This window comes from Rhineura floridana, chromosome 1, assembly GCF_030035675.1.
Source record: "Rhineura floridana isolate rRhiFlo1 chromosome 1, rRhiFlo1.hap2, whole genome shotgun sequence".
Lineage (NCBI taxonomy): Eukaryota > Metazoa > Chordata > Lepidosauria > Squamata > Rhineuridae > Rhineura > Rhineura floridana.
Window position 1 is genome coordinate 150,681,011 of NC_084480.1, and position 6,826 is coordinate 150,687,836.

Here is a 6,826-nt window from a genome sequence, read left to right on the forward strand (position 1 = left end):
ATCAGAAGCCCTTTTCCATGTGCTTCCTCCAAATAGGGATGGGAGAAAAAACTGATTTGGTTCCAAAAGGTAAACCTACCTAATTTGTACTTTCCGAAAACAGTACATGGACTGAGACACAGCTATCCTTCAAAATTCTCTGAATTTTGCAATGTAGGTTTTCAGCCTAGTAATGTACAAACAGATGCATATACTCAGGGCCAGCACCAGGCATGACTGGGCCCGCAGTGCCATCAGGCCAAACATCCCTTCCTAATACAAGTGGTGCTGGGCTTAAATAAGCCCACCCCACCTACGTGTTACATCAGCAGTTCAGTACACACACTGCACACACTGTGTGTGCATGCCTGCCATTGCCCAAACTGGCAGCAGGGACATCAACCCCTTAAGGATGCCCCCCCCACCATCTTGGGTGATGGCAGAAATGTGTGCACAGCGCATGGAGTGTGCACACTGCAGCAACAGGTAGATGGGGTGGGCAGGGTTATTTAAGCTGCGCGCCACCTGTATCGGGGGATGGAGATGCCCAGAAGCTCCCGCTTTGCAATCCGCAGCACTGTCGGGTTACTGAGTCCCACAGCCTGCCGATGCCATGGATCGGCAAGCGGGAACTTCATCCTCCCACCCTAAGAAGCAGCTCCTCTGGGCCGCAGCGGCCAAGGCCAGGCCCAACTTCGCTGCCCACTGGTGCTGGACCTACCTATACTAAGGTTAAAGTGTGCATAACAATGCATATATTAGTGAAAACAACATACAAACATGCATCATATAAGGTAGAAATGCTTTGCAAAAATGTGTATAAGGCAAAATTGCATACAAAAATATGTATATTAGGAGAAATTAGCACTAAAATGCTGATGAATTTTCATGAGGACTTTTTTTTAAAATTGCAAACTGATGTGGAAATGTGGAAAACTGAATTTAAGATTGGAAAAAAAAATAGAAACCTAAAGAAACCAAAATAGAAAGATTGGGTTGGTGAGTAGGCATAGTATTTATTGCTCTGCTGCTGGCGGGAAAATGTCTTGAGCTGGCCTTTATAAAGACTCTGATCCAGCAACAATAATATGAAATATCAAAACTAATAAATGGGGGCTAGCCTTGCTAGTAGCCTTGCTAGCCTTGCTGGGCTCCTGCTGGGAGGAAGGGCAGGATATAAATCAATAATAGATAGATAGATAGATAGACAGACAGATAGATAGATAGATAGATAGATAGATAGATAGATAGATAGATAGATAGATAGAATATCCATCTTTCTCTTAAATATTGGGGTAAACGGTGAAGCAGCCAAGTTTGTGGAGAGCACCAGGTTATGTATCATGATGAAATCTAAGCTGTTTGTTAAATGCTCCAAAAGAATATCTCCAACCTGGCTGAAAGGACAACAAAACAGCAGATAAGGTTTGCTGTAATTTTTAAGTGATAGGCATTGGGACAAAACAGAAAGAAGGAAACCTCAACTTCGCATGTATTCTGATGGGGTCTGAACTGGCTCTGACCACTGGGCTTGTGGTGGAATGTTGACTGAAAACATCAGCTCACTGTATTGGAGTGCCAACATGCACCATGTTTATGTTGACTTCAGATGTACTTTTTATTTAATCTTCCTTTTTATTTACTTGTAATGATGATGAGGTTTGCTAATAATTTAATTGGCTAAACAATAAATCTTTGACTGACTGAGTGAACACAGGGCCAAACTATATGTGATGCAAAAACTGCATGGAGGGGCCGGTTTCCCTCCTCTGCCACAATCACAATAAAAACCAAGTTCCTTAAGGACAAATTCTGTTGTCCTCAATTGTGTGGAAGCTGCAGTTCTGAAATTAAAGGTAGAGGATTCCAAAGAGGCCAGGACTTGGTCTTTCACACTGAAATTTTGGCTTTGTTTAATGTCCCCTGTTTCATCTTATGGTTATCTATCATTAGTTTATGAAGACACTAAATTACAAAATTTGGATTTGCAGTTTCTCCACTGCAACTTTTTGGTTTGGTTTTGACAAGGCTGTATCTTGTATTATTCAGCCCATAAAAGATATAGATTTTTAACATTCGCTTTCAGCAGCCAATAAGACCTGTTTGCCTTTGTTATTCATCTTTAATCTTTTGCTATACGGCTTTCAACTCTCAACCCAGATATTTGCAGAAGTTGAGCATTTGAAAATACAAGAAGGCATTTTCTCTTGTGATTTCAATGTGATACCTTCAGCTCTCTTGGATGGGAGGTTTTAACAGGCAATGTTCCTATGATTCAAAGGAAATTGAAATAATAAACTGTCTTATTATTTTATCGTTCAGGAAAGAGTTGATTAATCCAGTAACCATTTTGTATCCTGGAAGAACATCTGAATGTTACTTTCCCCCTCCTTTCCCCCCTCTGATACAAATAAGCTTTTTACAAAAAAGTGTAGCTAAATTCCAATTAAATTTCACATATATGCTCATGGGGTTTGAACTAGCGATGACTGACCAGAAATGCGACCTTGGGGTTGTCACGGATAGCTTGATGAAGATGTCAACCCAGTGTGTGGCAGCTGTGAAAAAGACTAATTCCATGCTGAGGATCATTAGGAAAGGAGTTGAAAATAATACTGCCGATATCATGCAGTGATACAAATCTATGGTGTGACCACATTTGGAATGCTGTGTCTCCTCATTTCAAAAAAGATATTGTAGAGTTGGAAAAGGTTTAGAAAAAGGCAACCAAAATTATCAAGGGGATCGAGCAACTCCTCTATGAGGAAAGGTTGCAGCATTTGGAGATTTTTAGTTTAAAGAAAAAGTAAGAGGTAATATCATAGAACTGTATCAAATTATGCATGGCATGGAGAATATGAATAGAGAGAGAAAAATTCTCCCTGTCTCATGAGACTAGAACTTGGGGATATCCAATGAAGCTCAATGTTGGAAGATTTAAGACAGTCAAAATAAAATACTTCACACAGCACACAGTTAAACTATACATACTCACAAGAAGTAGTGATGGCCACCCACTTAGATGGCGTTAAAAGAGAATTAGATAAATTCATAGAGGATAAGGCTATCAGTGGCTTCTAGCTATGATGACTATACAGTGTAGGGACTCTGTCAGAGGCAGTATGCTTCTGAATCCCAGTTGCTAGAAACCACAGGAGGAGAGGAGAGTGCTCTTGCACTCAGGTCTTGCTTGTAGGCTACCCATAGGCATCTGGTTGGCTGCTATGAGAACAAGATGCTGGACTAGATGAGTTCTTGTTATGTTCTTAAGAGCAATCAAGATACAAGTAAAAATTTTATCCAAATAAATATAATCATGTTTTCCTATTTCATAATAGAGAGATTAGATAATTTTGTATCCACTTTCATACATTAATGTATACATTTATTGTGAGGTCCAATCATGAGTACAACTAAAACCTCCTCTTCCCCTAAAGTACTGTTATTAGTCTTAGGAAAATAAATCTCTGCAAATCTGTAAGCGGGTTTTACAAGCCTATTTAATTTCAGGCTGCTTTCCCCTAATTTAAGCCTGTTCTTTAATAGTCTTAAATTAGAGAGCTGTTTTAGTATAGCTTTTTTAATCTGCTGGAACCTTTGCTGCAGCTTATTTTTAATCAGCCTATTCTTTTTAAGATAATGTTGTATTGCTGCCATCTAAATTGTCTAGTTTTGTTTTTAATTATACTGTGTTTTTATGATATGTAATATGCCATCTTATTTGGGTTATGCCCAAAAAGGCTGTCTGGCTATAAGATGGTAAATAAATAAGTGTATAATGCTCCTACTGTTGCCAGTTGCTGGACTGGTGTACCAGGACTCCTTGCCGCATTCCACATTACAGTTCACAGTGAGGAAGGGAAGCATTCCAGAAGAATCACAATTGCCCAGAAGAAGGCACGCTTCTATTCCTGAGTCCCAAATGACTGGGCAAATGGGAGAGACAATGGCTGCTTTCACACATGGGGCTAATAGAGCTAGTTTAACGGATTAATAAGGTAGCGCTTCGTTCCGGATTTCAAAAATCCCTTTCACACTGCAGTACCTGTTATACTGGCATTTTGCGCAACAGCCTTTCACACTGGTGTATTTCCCCTGCAACTTTTCAAGGCGCTATTAGCCCCATGTGTGAAAGCAGCCACACTACAATGAACAGAGAGCAGAGTTTTTCTCCCCCCCCCCTTCATTTGGCCTCAGGCAACACCGGATGAGCAGGTCTTCACCTACCTTTGGTTTGAGGCCTGTTCTTTCGGTGCATGGGTATGTGTGAAAGAGTCGCAATCGCGACCAGCTGAGAGGCATGGCAGAGGCGGTTGTAAGGGCGGGAACACACTGCATGCTGGAATGGCTGTTTGTAAGGGAGGGAACGCACTGCATGCTGGGATGCTTGTTACGTGAGCAGCGGCAGCTTGCGCAAAACTCCCGCCAGTGGCGTCACTAGGGTTGGTGTCACCTGGTGTGGTAACTCATGGTGTCACCCCCATGGACCTCCTCCCGTACCAGACCATACAGAATCCTTAGTAATGTTTTTTGTACTAATGTTACTCGTAAATCATAATTCCCATATATCACTGAATGTAATGGCAATAGTAGTGACATAAACAACTAGCAAAATTAAAATTACACCTTTAAATTACAGTATCATATGCACAGCCCAAATTCTTGCTCTTATTACTAATGGGAGTTAATTATCTTGCATATGCCCACAGTAAATTTTCAGATACTTTCAGACCCTCAGCAATTTTCAAGTGGTCTACGTAGAAGAAAGGTTTGGGAACCCCTGGAATAAGACACCTGCTTATGTCCCTATGCTGCTCTCTCCCCTCATTTAGGGGCCTGGGATGCTTGCGTGTGGACACACCTCCTTACAATTATGGAAAGTGATTCTTAATAATAAGTCTCCAGACACAAAGTTACATAGGTATTTATCAGTTGTTTAGTAGAAAATTCAGAAGTGCAGAGTCCCTTCATGATAGTTACAGCCACATACACCCTTTTTTGCTCCTGGATTAAGAATGAGACCTTTGTTAACGCATTCTCTCACAACAACAAACATCTCTAGGAGCCAATCAGCATGAAAGTGGAGAGCGTTAGCAACTGAGAAGAGTCTTCTCAGTGGCTGACTCACCTCCTTTCACTCTGATTGGCTCCAATCTGCAGAAAAGGCAAGGAAGCATATTAGAAGACTCTTCTCAGTGACTAACACACTCCCTTTTCATGCTGACTGTAGGATGCTTGGAGACATAGGGACCCTGCTCCCAAAAAAGCAGAGGGACTAAGATCCCCTGGGCAACTACCCTCCTGGTGCTTATGGACATGATCGTAATATATTTTGTAAAGTGCAAGTTCGATATTATTTATTAAGTGTGTTTAGGATTACACTGATGGCATTCCCAAATATGTACTTTCACACAGACTTTGGTTTTCCATAACACAATGTTTGTCCAAGCCTCCACACTTGGGGGGGGGCACTACTTGCACACCCCTTCCATAAGCACATCAAAGTTGGATACACACCTGAACCAAAACCCAGACAAAAGGGCACTCAAAACAAAAAGGTAATTACAGTGGCTGAGTAGATCTTGTACAGTGGTTATACTGACTGGGCAGCCACTGTCCTTCACATTTTACAAAATACTTTTTCCTATACAAAGATTAAATTTCTGTGTATGAAAAAGTAATATATGAAATGGTCTCAATAGTGAGAAAAGTACACAAGTGAATGGTGATCCAAATGTTTTTCATTCTCACGTTATGAAGCTAGCTGCCAGATGATGTATCACCTTCACTACGCATGCAGTGTAGACTGAAAAAACAGCACCCAAGCCTCCATTCAATACGTGCACGTGTTCTTTCCAACATGAATCTACAGGTCTCAAAAAGTAATGTGTGACAAAGTCCTCAAACACCTTATAACACGCCTCAAACATGGTCTCTTGTTCTACCAGCATGCCTTCACACCATCACTTTGCCAAAACATAAGGATAGGTAAATTGCTTTTAGGGAGGTTCACAATTACGATTTCCTATTTATTTAATCTAAAAATATTTAAAATACATAAAAACAGCCAGGGGAAGATATTGGAGAAATATAAAATAAATCAAATAAAAAAGGGGGGAGGTGAAGAGACCTTAAATGTGCTACTCACCATCTCTCAGCCTATCCTCCCCTCGGGATGAAAACAATGGAGAACCATGACCACCCCCAGGAAGAAGGGCACACTTAAAATGTAGAGGAAAAAATCATCTACAACCATAGTGTGAAATCAAATACTTATTGGGACACAGTATGAAGAAATATTTATATAAACATGACTCTCAAATATGTTTATGAATTACACAATCTGTAAATATATTTATAGTGCAATCCAATGTTTGTTTACTCAGAAGCAAGTCCCAATGTATTCAATGGGGCTTACTCAAACTGGGAAGTGTGCAGAGAACTACAGCCTCAAGTGATAAGGAACTTGTTCTTTTAAGTTGAGACCTTATCCCAGTCTGAGTCTGTGTTGGAATTGCTTTTTAATATGTTTTTAAGCCTTTTCTTTTTTTAAAAGCTTTTAAAAAATATTTTCAAAGATGTTTTAATATATTTTAAAGTCTGTATTTATGATGTTTTAAAGTGCTTTTAGTGCTTTTGTTTGCCGCCCTGGGCTCCTACTGGGAGGAAGGGCGGGATATAAATCAAATAATAAATAAATAAACTTCATTCACCCAACCCAAAATTCAGAATCATGGCTTTATTTCTTGTTGTGAGCTGCCTTGGTTTCCAACCCTACCTCACAGGGTTGTTGGAAAGACTACACACACACACACTGCAGATGTATAAATACATACAGCCCATATAA